Below are 15,829 nucleotides of genomic sequence, written 5' to 3'. Positions count from 1 at the left end.
TGTATTATCATGAGGAAAAAAAACTAGGACATGACTGGGGAAACATTTTTCTATTTGAAAACTATACTATAATGTTGGTTGATGGATACCCACAACCACCCCATCTTCTGCCTAAATATATCCTTGAAAGATTAGGAGTTATATAAATTTTAAGGCAATTGATTCAAATGAATAGGGAGTTCTTAGGGCCCACTATCCAGGAGGAGAATTTTGTTTGTAGAAATCACAAAGTGGGAGATTTTAATATAGGCAAGGATCTAGTTGAGGAAATTGATGCATTCATTAGAGAGTTTAAGTTGCCAACTACGCCTAAAAGGACATATGATCCTAATGATTATATAAAGGAAGGCTTGAGATAGTTTAGAGGATACAATTTTCCCTAAAGCAAACAAATATAGGAGGAGGATATCATTATTGATTGTCCGGAAATAGAGGTATGCAGAGATAGAGTTGTGAATTGGAGGGAAATAATGGCAATTGAAGAAGAAATGAAATAGATTCACCCTTTAGTTAAGGGTTTTTATTGTGGATATAGATATTTGGATGATTTTGATAAATGCCTTTAGAATTTTCAAGATATATTGTCCCAAATGCCTATAGAAATGAGATATAGGTTGGAGCCCAAGTCTCTTGAGCTAGACATTGTGCTAGAGATTGATGAGAAAAAAGAGTAACCTAAAAGTTCAGCCTGGGCCCAAGGAGGCAAGAAGAAATATAAATTGATTGAGATACCATGCAAGGGTAGGGAAAATGCTCTCCAAATCATGACAAGAAAGAGAAAATACTTCGATGATTTAACATAGAGGTTTTTGATGAGGTAGTCCACTGAAAATGAGAAGATTCCTAACAAGATTGAGCTTGAAGTCAAAACAATAGATGAAAAAATCATACAAGCTTGGAAACTCTTATGTGATGATGATTTTATAAAAATTGAGGAATTCAAAAGTGTTCCTTTTAATTTAAAGAAAAATGAATTGTCTCTACAATTACAACCAAGAGATTCAAATGAAAAGGTGGTTAAATTAGTGGGAAAATTACAAGAGTATGATCCTAATAGTGAAACCCTCACTAAGGAAGAAGCTGGAGACTTAGTGCACAGAGGTGGAATGATATTGTTTTGTGGCTAGGAAATGAGTTCCTCCTTCATGCTTGACCAAATAAGGAGACAAGAGATATCTATATCTTTTGAAGATGTTAATATAACTAGAGAGTTAGAAGGATCTAGTTATAACATTGATGCCCAAACAATGACAATATGGAGTATTTCTCTAGATTTGACTAACCAACATTAATACAAATTAGAGATTCACCACAAGGGAATGCAATTATTTGGAATGTTCATTCTCCTTCTGGAGATTAGATTTGCAATATGATGAGTTTAGTGTCACTTATAGGAAAAAATAAAATGGATATACTTGAAGAGAAATTGTATTAGGCCTATGATAAAAAAATAATATGAGGAGGAGATGAAAAGGACATATGTATTGGAACAAAGAAATGCTAATCTATAAAATGAAGTAAAAAAATTGAAGGCTACTACCAAACCCATTAAAGAGTGTAGTGATAAAGAGACACAAAAAAAGGAGATGTGTTAGACCTGGATGGAGTAGCTAATCTACCAATAAACATTGATGTGGATGAACAAGAAAAGTACAAAAAGGTGGAAATAAGAACAATGGAGAATATGATTTCCCACAATTCACACACTATTCATAGTAGTTACATCTCACTACAAGTTGTTGAATACCAATGTTCTGAGGCATTATCTTTTCTTCCCCCTTGTTCACCAAGTGGGGTCCATAAATGCAATTTTTTGATAAAATTGTTCAAATTTTAACTCAGAAGAAACACTTGCCAAAGGAAATTATTATTCTTGGTAGAAAACTAATTAATAAGGTTAAGGAGTTGGGTTATTTTTTCTTGGAAAAGATGTAAGTAATCCAAAATAAGATGAAAACCATTGCTAAAGGTACACCTAACTTTGTGCCAAAAATCATTGATGATGAAAGTAATTGGAAAGAATGGCTAGAATAGTCCATATCTTTTAAGGATATTTGGAAGCATTGTATGTTTTTTTCTTACTATAATGATGAAACTAATGTGGAAACAATATATGATATGATTGACATTTTTTACAAAATTGAAAAGGACATGAATAAAAATGTTGCAGGGGTCAAATTCATAACAAATTCAAAATTGAATAAATGTTTGAACAAGATGAATACTATTAGAGGTGCCACTTGGCTAGACATTGAAATTGATATTACCATATAGGAGCTTATAGCTGAGATTAAATAATTTCCATCTGGAGATAGCGATTGAAAGACCTATAAGAAGTTGCATTAGCAAACAAAGGAAGGACAACTAATTCAATGAAATACCTTATCTTTGTTGTTCCCTTGCTATGGGTACTCTCACGTTGCAAACAAAGAGTTGATCTTGAACATCTATAATGATAGTTGTCCAAGTTTTGGCTATCTCCTGATTTTTCTCTTGTTGTTTTTTCTTTTATGAAACAAAATTGCGGCAAGTAAAAATGTGACATGTGTAAGCCCTTTTCAACCTAAAGCTTGTTGCAACCCTTCTTTTATAAAAGGATTCCCAAGTCTTGGAAAAGGATCTAAAAATTCTCATTGCAAATAAAATAAAATTTTCTCATTTTTTGAGTCGCTCCTGTACTATATGGTTTCTTTCCTAAGATTGTGAATGGAAAATACACAAAGAAATCAAGGGTTTTGAGTCTATTTTGAGTTGGTCCTTTTAGAAAATTTGATACTAAATTGTATATTTCTAGAGAAGAAAATACAAAATATATAAATGTTGATCTCTTAATTTAGATATTGTCTCTACTTGTGTTACTTTTGATTTTATGATTTTCAAGTCTTCTAAATTCTTAGTTGTGATTCATTTAGAATTATGTTTTACTTCAAAGGGAAGAAGACTAATTGTCTATATAGTTGGCTCTTTTTTATTTGTTCTTGGAATGCTTGATATGGTTTTTGGCTAACTCCTAGGCATTCTTTGAATTTTCAAAAGGTAGTTAAAATCACTATTAAATAAAGAGCCATTAGATCCTATTTTCATGATGTTAAGCTTAAGATAGGATTTATCATTCTTGGTCCTCCCTTATCTTCACTCAACCACTTGGAATCTTCTCTCCACACTGAAATGGCTATATCCTAGACTTTGTGCCTGATTTTTGGGATCAGGGACCTATTTTTGGATACTAAAGGGACCCCATAGTTTATGGCTCCTAGTTTTTAATGACACAAAATGCCTCGAATGGGCCAATTAGGGCGACCATATACCCCTAATTGGGCATTGTTTTGGGTCCTTTATTTAGGTCATGTGTCCAAATACCTTCAAGATATTAATTCCTAGGTAGATCAGCCTATGGGAGTTAGTCAATTTTGATCTCTATATAAACCCCACAATTTCCCCACTTTTACATAATGTATTCACAAAATAAATCACACTAACACACAAAATCAAATATTTATAAGATCAAGCATTTAAGCCTTCAAGTCTTCAAGCATTCAATAAAAAATTCCTCTATTGAAGATTAGGGATTCAAAGTATTCAAGAAATATAAGGATTTTATCTTCAAGATCTTCTTGCTGCATCTTCTACATCCATTCATCTTCATCTTCGTGATCCAAATCAATTGGTGAAACAAGCACATGTATTGTATTCAAGAGATCCTAGTATTATAAGGTAAATTTGTACATTTACTTTACATTCATGCTATTTTAATTCAAGGTTAATTCCTAAACTAGGGTTTGACTAAGCCAAACCCCTCATCAACAAAAAAAAACCCCATTTGTATTAGATATTGGAGATATTGAATCGATGAATAGGTTACAGATCTAAGTACCCTTTTTGGCTTTCTTTAATATTGCAAAAATTAGATTCAACATCACATACATTCTATTAGGGCCAACTAGGCTTCCCTTGATGCATACATAGTAACAAGGCCACCCCCAATCATCTAGTTCACCCTTGATAGATTAACAAACAATTTTTAGTTTTTTGCATTGGACAATATCAAGACTAGATCAAAAGATCTCCATTCATGCTAATCAGTAAATAGAACATAAAAATAGATTGTAAAGATGTGTTCCCTACCTTATTTTCCCTTTAAGAATATTTGTCTATATCTATTTCCATCTTATTATATCATCTAGGGTTTTCAAGGATTTAGTTATATTTCCCTTTATTCTTCCTAGACCTAGTTTGTATCAATGTTTCTTCCTTGTTTTATTAGCACTAATCTTTTAACACAGAGTTTCTTAGAATTTGGATTTAAAGGAATTATCTCCTAGATTTCCCTTTCTCTGTTATGTATTGTGCATGGTTATGTGAGGAATCTAGGCTTTATATCCTTGATTCAAATTTCCACCCCTACACTCCTAATAAGGCTAGAATATTTTGATAGGGATTCAAAGTCTCCTAATAGGGATTCACATGTAATGGTTTTATTGGATTGGCATGTAAAAGGTTCATATTCCCATACAAGGAAATTTTAAATTAGTACATCATATTATAAGTGTCATCCCCACCAAGGTTTTCCCTCTCATTAGGGGTTTCCCTAGTTAGCAAATCATTGTTCCAGTTTGTATGCTCTATCTCTTGGCATTTCTTTGATTATTGGTTATTAAAGTTGGATTTGATAGGTTAAGTTTAAAGTTGATTAAGAATACAACTAATTCACTCCCTACCCCCTACTCAATTTTATTGGTGGACTTTACTTTCTAATTATTGGTATCAAATTATTATGTCCTTGATTAGGAAGGTTAAATAAGGGGATCCATGGCATTTAGAAAGGAATGTCTAAAGTTTGATGGAGAGCACTATGACAATTAGAAAGAACAAAATGAAGACTCACTTTCTAGGTATGGGAATTTATTAATAATGATCATAAAGGATAAGAGACAAGGAAGAGAAATTCCTATCTTCTTTCTCACTTAAGGAAAGGGGACTATGCATGTACAATATGTATGCTAGAGAAGCAATGATATCTATAGTTCAAAAATTATAACTATTGAGGTAAAAGGTCTACATCTTTCTCATGATATATGGAATAGGTTAAAAACACTTTATGAAGGAGATGTACATGGAAATAATTTGATGTTGTATAATTGGAAATAATGCTTGAAAATAGAAAGATGCATTCAGAGGAATCAAATAGATAATTTTTACAAATGATCATTAAGATTTTGTTGCCATCAAAGGATATGGAGGAACTATAACTGAGGATGAGCTATGTTTCAAAATTTTGAGATCATTAACTCATGTTTATGAGAATAAAGCACTAGCTATTGAATAGGTTATACAATCCATGTTGAATTTTAATATAGAAACCTTGATTGGAAAGTTGCAAGAGTGTGAATGTAAATTGAGACAAAATGTACCTAGATCTAAGACTACTTTTAGAACTAGTTTCCAAAAAGATAAGAGATTACTAATTGTTAATACAAAAGCTTGCACCCTAGTCAAAGACAATACTTCTTAGATAGCCTCATGTAACATGGAAACAACCTCCAAGTGTGGGACTTGTGCTCTGAGGCTGAATCTCTGGAGAAGGTCGACTTCCTTTACTATCAAGATGCACCTAACTAATCTTCAAGAAGAAAAGGGAGAAGGACTGCATCTAATAAAAACTACATAATCTAATTTAGAAAGTGATCCACCAAAATAGTATGTGGGTCTACTTCTTTTCCAATGAATGTAATAAAAAAAGTTAATAGATTTCTCAAAATATACCATTATCTACACCTTTTCAATCTCTCTATCATAACAAGCCAAAGATAAACAATAAGAGAAGGAATACAATGGATTCACTTGATCTAATCAGTGACCAAGTGTGAACATGATTATATGATATTTCAATTGTCAAATGTATTCAACAAGTGAGACCACAAGGATATGCACACACTTGGCTGACAGAGAATGGATACAATAGAGAAAGTCGCTATTGAGCATAGGCCAAATTGCATAAAAGCTCCAAAACTTTAGAAAGAGAGGGCTCTCTAAAAATTAGAAAAGATAGAACCCCCAAGAAAACAACAAAACCTACTTTCATAGTTCAATCATAACTCCTTATTGCTTCATAATTTCAATCATGCATTTAAGATTGTCAAAGGACAATTGGATGAAATCTCGATGATAGATTGGATCCAATACACTTTTAGAGTCATTAAAATCATCAACTAGAAGAACCATGATTTTGACATGATACAATGCCCTTAATGCAAAAATAGATAGATGGATAACTAGGTGATGAGTGCATGATCCTTTTGTATTTACTAGGCATAGGAAATTCTAAAAGGAATCTATAGATGATCAAAAATCTTATCCACCATGAAAGAGTCATTTTCCTATTTTCTATCAGTATGCCAAGTTGGATGTATCAGTAGGTCAATCATATTCAATGTTCATTTTGTACTTTTCCTAAAATTCCATTGTACAAAGACCCCTTTTCTTTTCCAACTTAGACAAGTGAACACCTTTGTTCTAGTCAACCTAAGGTTCTACAATCTTATGATCATCAACTTGTCTTAACATTGGGCCTCCCTTGAAGTCTCCTTATGATCATCATGATTTCCATGATGCTATGATAGACCTTTGCCTCCGTGTCTTTGGAAGACTTCTTCAGGTGCACCTGTGATCTTATGATAACCACATATCATAAGATCATAACCCTTCTTACCGTCTCTCATGACCATACACTTCTACAATGTTATGAAAACTACATATCATAACATCTGTGGCTTTGATAATTGACTTTTTAATCTTGTAGCACGAGAACATGGTTGCATTATCCTAACCCTAACTTTCCCTTTTTGTGATTTGAATAAATGGGGCCCACCATGGACACGTGTCAAATCCTTGCTATGTCACTATAACTAAAGATTGATAATTTTTTATAGTGACATAATGAGAGATGTTGATCCTCCTCCATCTAATAGCCTGAAAACATGAAACAAACTTACTAACCATGCTAGAACCCAAACCAATCAGGATTCATCTATATGCCAACCTGTCTGACAAATCTTTGCTTTTTTAGCTCGCCAAGGGAATGATATCACTAGATACATGTGTCATAATCTCACCATGTCACTTCCATAAGATCATTATAATTTGACAGGGTGATGACCATAGCTATTAGGAAGACCTAATAGTAAGTAAAATGCAAAGAAGAAACTAGCTCACACCTTGCATAGTAATCACCTTCGCCAATGAGAAACTGACAAAATACCAACATGTTTTGACAATTGCCCAGTTATTCTGATAGGAAAGGGTCTACCAAAATCCATGTGTTGATCCGTCGCTATGTTACATAAAATAACTCTCTTACATCTCTGCAAAGTGACATAATGACCACTACAGATCACAAAAAAGATCTAACGATGGGGAAGTTGTGGGCCCATAGAAATATTAAAGTGCGTAGTCACTTAGGAATTTGAAATATAACCTAATATATTAGTATAAAGTATTTTTCCCCATATTTGAATATTTAAATATGTGAAAGTTACTATGTTTGAATTCAAATATGGAAATTTTGGTGGGAAGGCAAAAATAAACAACAAATCTAGTGACATAGGGGGGATGCAAGCTAGCTATCCATCGACTAGTAGTCTGCACATCCAATGGGTAGTAGATTCATGGAATCATTAAGATCCACCTAGAAAAATCCTAAAATTAGAGAAAACATGCCTAGGAACCTCAAAACTACCTCTCTACAATTGAAACTAGGAACCAAAAATCTCTGCAAAACATGTGTTCATGCACTTCTTGGAGAGAAGGAACAAATAGGAAACAAACTACTCTAACTAGGTACATGAAACATCATTCTATCTCAAAAGTAGGGTTTGAGATATCTCCCATTAACTAGAATGGGCATAATTTCACTATCAAGCCTACTTAATTGGAAAGCATTGGCCTACTTGCAACTAACAAATAGATAGGGACCACTCCATAATGTATCAAATTTTGAGTGCCTCCCTAGTTTTTCCCTATCAACATCCCATTTGAGAACAAAATTCCCTTCCTTGAAAAACCTAGTTTTGGGCTTTTTGTCAAAAGACCTTTTCATTTGCTCCTAATGTGTCTCCAAGGTTTTCATATCTTTTTGCCTCTTTTCCTCTAACTCAATTAGTTCTCCCAATCTGATTGTCATGGTGTCATATTCTTCTAGCTCCAATTGATGAGCTAACTCAAGAGAGGAGAACTTCAATAAGATAGGAAGCTTGGCATCTTTTTCATATACTAGCATGAATGGAGAGTTCTTAATGGCCCTCTTATGTGTTTCTATTAGCCCAAAGGGTCATCTTTATCTTGGCATGCTAACACCTTTGATTATCTTCAATTGTCCTCTTCAGGATTCTGATGAGTTTCTTGTTAGATGACTTAGCCAATCCATTACCCTAATTATAGTAGTTCAAGGATGTGCTCAAGTAGATATTATGGTCAATTGACCATGCATAAATCTAAGCTCCTATGAAAGATTTTGCATTATCTAAAATAATAGTTGAAGGGACAACAAATATGTTTATAATTCCATTAAGAGAATCAAGCACATAATCATCTGCTGCATCCTTTAGAGTCATTTTTTCTATCCATATTGTAAAATAATCTGTGGCTACCAAGATCCACTTATTACCAACATTGGATGATGGGTTTATTAGACCAATAAAATCCAAAACCATTGACTAAAAGGTTAATCAACTTGAATGGGATAGAGGGGAAAGGCAAACAATCTTTGCTTCCCAGAAAAGAAAGCATATTTCTCACATTTCCTTACCCATCTATAATAGTTATTAAATAAGGTTGGCCAATAATAGCCAACCCTCATTATTTTCATGGTAGTAACTTTGGTTGAGAAATTTCCGCCATCAGGAGCATCATGAAAATCTTTCAGCAACCTACTAACCTAATCAATTTAGATGCATCTTAATAGGACTCCATCAGAATATTTCTTGAATAATATTCCATCCACCATGACATAGGGAATATATTGTAACTTGAATTTTATTCTCTTTATTCTATTTAAGTCTTTAGGATACCTTCCTTCTAGAAAGAAGGTTGTCATATCTTGTGACCAATCAGATTGACCCTCATTACATACTAGTTGCTCACCTTGAATCAACAGGGTAACCTCCTTAGGTACGTCAAAAGATGAAGCCATATGCTTGAAAATTCCTTTACCTCTTATCAACTTGGTGATCTTAATATCAATGTCATATTCCAAGGCCTTAGTACTCCATCCAACCCTTTTTTCATTAATATCTTTGTTCAAGAGGAAGTCCTTCACACTTGCATGTAGAACTAAAAGTTAGATTTTGTTATGGGATAAGAGATGCATGAACCTTTTGAGATCTCTAACAATAACAAGCTTCTCTACATAACTATATCTATCCTCATAATCATTGAGTCCTTTTTAAAAAAAAGCAATGGGCTCTTCCAAGTTTCCATTATTCAATTGTGTCAAAATTGCTGATATACTTGATTCTCCTCAACAGGAGTAGAGGATGAAATATATGTCAAACTTGGGGTTAACAAGAGTGGGGGCTAAGGAAATTTATTTCTTAATTTCTTCAAAACTATTTTTAGGTTAAATTCCTTTTTAACATGGTTTTCAAGGTTTTGACCATAAAAACAAGGTTTGGAATGAATCGTCTTGCAAAATTAATCCTACCAAGGAAACTTTTCAACCCTTTCTTATGAGTAGGAAGTGGGAGATCAAGAATTTCTTCTACCCTCTCTAGATCTATCCGCAATCCATCTCTTGATACAATATGCCATAGGAGCTTTCCTTGCTTAGTATAAAACACACACTTCTTGGGATTCAGGGAGACACCATATTCTTTGCATCTAACAAATACCTAACTCAAATGATCAAAGTGATCTACTGCATGTTTGGAGAAGACCATTATATAATCAAGATATACTAACACAAAATTCTCCATTACACCCTTGAAAGGCATCTCCATTGCCTTCTAAAATGTGGCACCTACATTAGTTAGTCCAAATGGTATCTTACAATAGGCATAGGTACCCCATTTAGTGGTAAAGTTTGTCTTATGTTAGTCTAATTCCTGGACAAGTACCTAATTATAGCCTGAAAAACCATTCAAGAAAGAAAATCTTTCTGAACCAGTAACTCTAGATAGGATTTGTTCCATAGAAGGAAGAGGGTGATGGTCTTTAAGAGAAGCCCTATTAAGGTCTCTAAAGTCTACAAATAGTTTTATCTCTCCATTCTTCTTCCTGATAGGAACAATATTAGCTACCCATGAGGAATGTTTGATAGGAAAAATGATATTAGCCTCTATGAGTTTTGACAAGTCTTTTTTCGTTAATGGTCCAAGCCTAGGATTAACTAGCCTTTATTTTTGTGTAATAGGCTTGGCATCTTGGTTCAAATCTATAGTATGCTAAGCTAAGCTTGGGTCAAAACCCTTTAGGTCTTCATATGTCCATGTAATGACATCATTGAACTCTCGACATAACTTAATGAAAACTTCCTATTCAACTTTAGTACATACCTTTCCTAAATTGAGGGTCTTTCCATCAACAACCATGATGGGCGTGTAGTCATCTTTACTTGTAGTTAGATTTGAACCCTTTCTCCTTACTTGATCATTAGAGTTTAAAATCCCCTCCAAGATAATGAGAACATTAGGTAATTTGTTAGAGTTCAAATTAATGATCTGGTCCCCATATTGACTTTGGAGTTTGGATTGAATTTTTGTAGAGAATTCAACCTAATTTTGTAAAAAAATTAGAATTTGCACATCATAATTAAGCACCTACCAATTTGTGCAATTGGTAACAACAATAGGTCTTACAAAAATCCTTATTTGTTGCTCCTTTTCATCATCAACATGCTCTGGTATGTCATAGTGGGCACCAATGGTTGCAAGCCTATCAACGTGTTTGTTCTTGTTTCTTGGAACATTCTAAATATTGAATGCTTGAAATTGTTTAAGAAAATCCCATTCTCTATGTTTATATGGCTCGAGGAGATTTTTCTTTGTGATGTTCTAGTTCCTAAGCTGATTTAAAATCAACTCACTATCCCCATAAACTTTTAATAATTTAACATCTCTCTTTCATGTCAATTGGAGACCTTGGATTAGGTCTTCATATTTTGCTACATTATTTGTGAATCTAAATTAGAGCCTATGAGAAAAATAATACTTCTACAATTTAGGAGAAATAAACATAACACTAGCCCCTAAACCATTTTTGTTTCTTGAACCATCAGAGAAAATCTCCTACAATCTGTTTGTATCCTTTTTTGTTTTCGTGAGATTGGGGATAGAAATACTTTTTTTGAATATACAATAGGTTCCAAGATCTGTCACTTAGGATTCTTGTATTGGATCAAAATGATAGGTAGTGGCCCACTCATCCAAAAGAAAATCAAGGACCTTTGCTAATGAAGTAGTAAGCTCATGGAACATGTACACTTCTTCCTCCTCCCTAATCATACAATTCATGTTTATAGGGCCTGGAGTATAAGTATCTATGTGGTTAAGGGCTAAAGGTTTTTCCCTTAGGGAATCTCTTGCCCCATAACTTATCCTAAAGAACATGCATGACCAATTTGCCACAATATGACCCCTTATCTATGCAATGAAGTCTCTAGAAATACAAATAGAAAAATAGCTTATTCCTCTGCTATTGATATATCTTTGGAAATTGTGCAACTAGGACAAGCATGTAATACCATCTTCACATTCTTTTGAACCCCTACAGTCTTGAAAGAGCTACCATCCAACTGAAGGATATTCTTGATCATGGGATCATACTTGATACCAAGGAGATTAGCCATAGTTTTGGGCATTATAGAACTACTAGCCCCTGAGTCTATCATACAATTGTGGACTAGTTTATCTCCTATGATCAAATAAACATAAAAGGAGGGAGGTCTAATTTTCTTACTTGTTTCTCCTACCTTTATTGGTTGCACCAAGCTTGTTGCATTCTCTTTCATAGGTAGTTGATCCTTGGCCTATATGTTCTCTAAGTCCTTCTACAACAATTCCTTCTGCAATGGTATGGTGGCAACAACATCCCACATGGAGATATTTATAGTAGTCCTTTTCATTTGTTCTACCACATTAAAAGGAGAGTTGACTGCCTTAGTTGAAGCTTTGAGGATTGTATGGATAGGTGGCTGAGGTTGAGTAATCTAAGGTTCAAAAAGGTCTTTGTTACTTGTGTTTGGCTTCTTTTGGGGAGTAGCATTTAATTGGAAATTCATTATTGGCACCCTAGGAATTAAAGCCTAATTAGGTAATGGGGGCATAGAATCTTCAACAACTCTCCTTTTACTTCTAGTATCATGAGCTATAGCATCATAACTGTCATGACAATGTTCCTCTAGTTGATGGTTCATAAAACAGCAATTATTCTACTACTGTAAATAAGAAAAATTAGTAGGTTGACTAACACTGTATGGTTTCCCCACTATAGGCTCTTGGGTATTCAATGCCAAGTAAGATTCTACCTTTGGGCACATGAAATGGGCATAAGAATAGTTGCAAGAAGGGCATAAATCTTGCTCTTGAGTAAAATTTTATTGGGGAACCAAGGTTCTATCCTTATTTGATTGGTAGTAGGAGCATGACCATTAGATCTATTTTGATTATAGGGGACATATTTTGGATCCTAGTTTGGAGGCCTACTATTCTTAGGGGCTTCATATTGCAATTGAGGAGCCTTATTCACTTGATCTTGTTGTATCTCCAAAGTCACCACTTTATTGCTCACCTTTTGAATCACTAAAATACTATCCTCCAAATTCTTATGTTAAATTTTCAACTTTGGTCCAATATCTTACATTAATACCTTCAACTCTCCTAGCTCACTAGATGATGTAGAAACTTGAGGGGCTAGAGAAAAAGGTTGTGATATGGAGGATGTGGGAATATGGGCTATTACTGGTTGATGATTTGGCATATTAGGAAAGAAAATCATAGGAGGCCTTGGGGCTAGCTTACCTCCCTAGATCAAAATATTCTCTACCCATATGGCAATCTCATAAGAACTTGGTAGAATATACCCTCCCATAGTTTGGATTGTAGTGGCAATATCATTGTCTAGGGCTCTTAGATAATGCAAGAAAGTGTTATTGGGGGTAGGCTTCACTAAGGTTGGTATTCTATCCCATGTTTTTTGGAATCTATAATTAAAGTTAGTCATGTATTCATTTGGGGGTCTTTTCATAGTGGTTAACTACTCTAATATTGAAAGTAAATTACTTTTATCTTCAAAGTGTTTGCATAGGGCTTCGCCTAACCCATCCTAATCCATTATAGAACTATGAGGCAATCCTCTATACCATTGGAGTGCTTTCCCTTTTAAAGAGGAAGCTAGAAGCCTATTTGGAACATCATCCTCAAATACACCATGAATATTACAAACATTTGAGACTTCTTGAATATGTTCTATAGGAGAGATGGAGGTTTCACTAGTGAAATCCAATATACTTTTGAGAGCTGATACTAGCATGTCATGTCTCTGAGCTAGAAACAGGGGACTTCCACTATTAAAGCTAGAAAAAGCATGATCTCTAGCCATATAAGCAAGTGATCCATTAATATGAGAAGATGGTATTCTAGGTTGAGATCTAACAATAGGAGTGGAAATTGATCTTGCAAGGGTATGTATTTCCTTTGTTCTCCTAACTGGTGATAGAGACAATCTACTCTTCTTTCTCCTAGGATTGGAAAATGAAAGCTATTGGTATTGGAAATTACCTTTAGAAGATGCCCTTGTTTCAGCTTTGGGCATGAATCACAATAACCTTGGTCTGAAACTAGATATGAATGGTGTAAAGTGTAGAGTTTCCAAGTTCTTTGTGGCAATAAGCCTCTTGAAGGCCTGGAATACTGAGAGCATTACTATATTCTCGACATAAACTTGAAATTCTTCACTTTTGACACTAGTAGACTTGAAATATTCTTGAATAGGCCCCATGAGGTGTGCCAAAATTTTTTGACACAAAATCTTGCACCCTAGTCTGAGGGAATACTTCTCAGACAACCTTGTGTAACATGGAAACAACCTCCAAGTGTGGGACTTGCACTCTAAGGCTAAATCTCTGGAGAAGGTTGGCTTCCTATACTATCAAGGTGCACCTAACTAATCTTCAAGAAGAAAAGGGAGTAGGAGTGCATGTAAGAAAATCTAATTACCTAATTTAGAAGGTTATGCACCAAAATAGTATGTGGGTCTACTTCTTTTCCAATGAATGCACTACAAAAAATTTAATATATTTCTCAAAATATACCATTATCTACACCTTTTCAATCTCTATATCATAACAAGCCAAAGATAACCCAATCAAAGAAGGAATGCAATGGATTAACTTGATCTAATTAGTCACCAAGTATGAACATGATTATATGATATTTCAATTGTCAAATATATTCAACAAGCGAGGCCACAGGGATATGCACAGACTTGGTTGATAAAGAATGGATACATCAAAGGAAGTCTCTATTGAGCATAGGCCAAATTTTAGAAAACCACCAAAAATTCAGAAAGAGAGGGCTCTCTAAAAATTAGAAAAGATAGAACCCCCAAGAAAACAACAAAACCTAATTTTATAGCTCAAGCATAACTCCTAATTGCTTCACAATTTCAATCATGCATTTAAGACTTTCAGAGGATGGTTGGATGAAATCTCAGTAATAGATTAGATCTAATACACTTTTAGAATCATGGAAATCATCAACCCTAATTTTGACATGAAATGACACTCTTAATGTACAACTGGGTAGATGGATAACAAGGTGATGAGTGTGTGCTCCTTTTGAATTTACTAGGCATGGGATATGCTGAAAGTAATCTATAGATGATCAAAAATCTGATCCACAATTAAAGATTCATTTTCCTTTTTTCTATTAGCATGCCAAGTTAGATGTATTAGTAGGTCAATCACATTCAATGTTCATTCTATACTTTTCTTGCAATTTTATTGGATGAAGACCCCTTTTTCTTTTCCAGCTTGGATGAGGGAACACCTTTATTTTGGTCAACCTAAGGTTCTACAATCTTATGATCATTAACTTTTCTTAACATCAAGCATCCCTTGAAGTCTCCTTATGATCTTATGACTACCATGATGCTATGACAGACCTTCACCTTCATGCATTCGAAAGAATTCCTTAGTTGCACCTATGATCTTACAACAACCACATATCGTAAGATCATAACCCTTCTTATCATCTTCCCCAACCATAGGCTTCTATGATGTTATGATAACTACATATCATAACATTGATAGATTTGACAATTGACTCCACAATCTTATGCTAGATCGTAAGATCATAGCATGGGAAGCCATATTATTGTAACCCTAACTTTCACCTTTTTTGATTTGAATAATGGGGGAAACATGTCAAATCCTCGCCTTGTCACTATAACTAAAGATCGATCATTTTTAATAGCAATATAATTTGAGAGATGTTGATCATCCTCCATGTAATAGCCTAGAAACACACAAAAAACTTACTAACCATTCCAAAATAGAAACCATTCAGGACTCATTCGTATGCCAATCTATTTGACAAATCTTTTCTTTTGTAGCCCACCAAGGGAATGACATTACTAGATACATGTGTCACAATATTGCCATGTCACCTTCCATAAGATCATTGTAACTTTATAAAGTGATAAGGCGGTGGATGTAGATATTAGGAAGATCTGACACTAAGTAAAATGCACCAAATAAATTGGCTCACACCTTGCATAGTCATCACCTCCACCAATGAGAAACCAACAATTTGCCAATGTGTTCTAACAATTGCTCGAC

The sequence above is a fragment of the Cupressus sempervirens genome, chromosome 8 (genome assembly GCF_028749045.1).
Source record: "Cupressus sempervirens isolate cs-2001-9-10 chromosome 8, ASM2874904v1, whole genome shotgun sequence".
Lineage (NCBI taxonomy): Eukaryota > Viridiplantae > Streptophyta > Pinopsida > Cupressales > Cupressaceae > Cupressus > Cupressus sempervirens.
The sequence above is the reverse complement of the archived record's forward strand: the minus strand, read 5'-3'. Positions refer to the sequence as shown.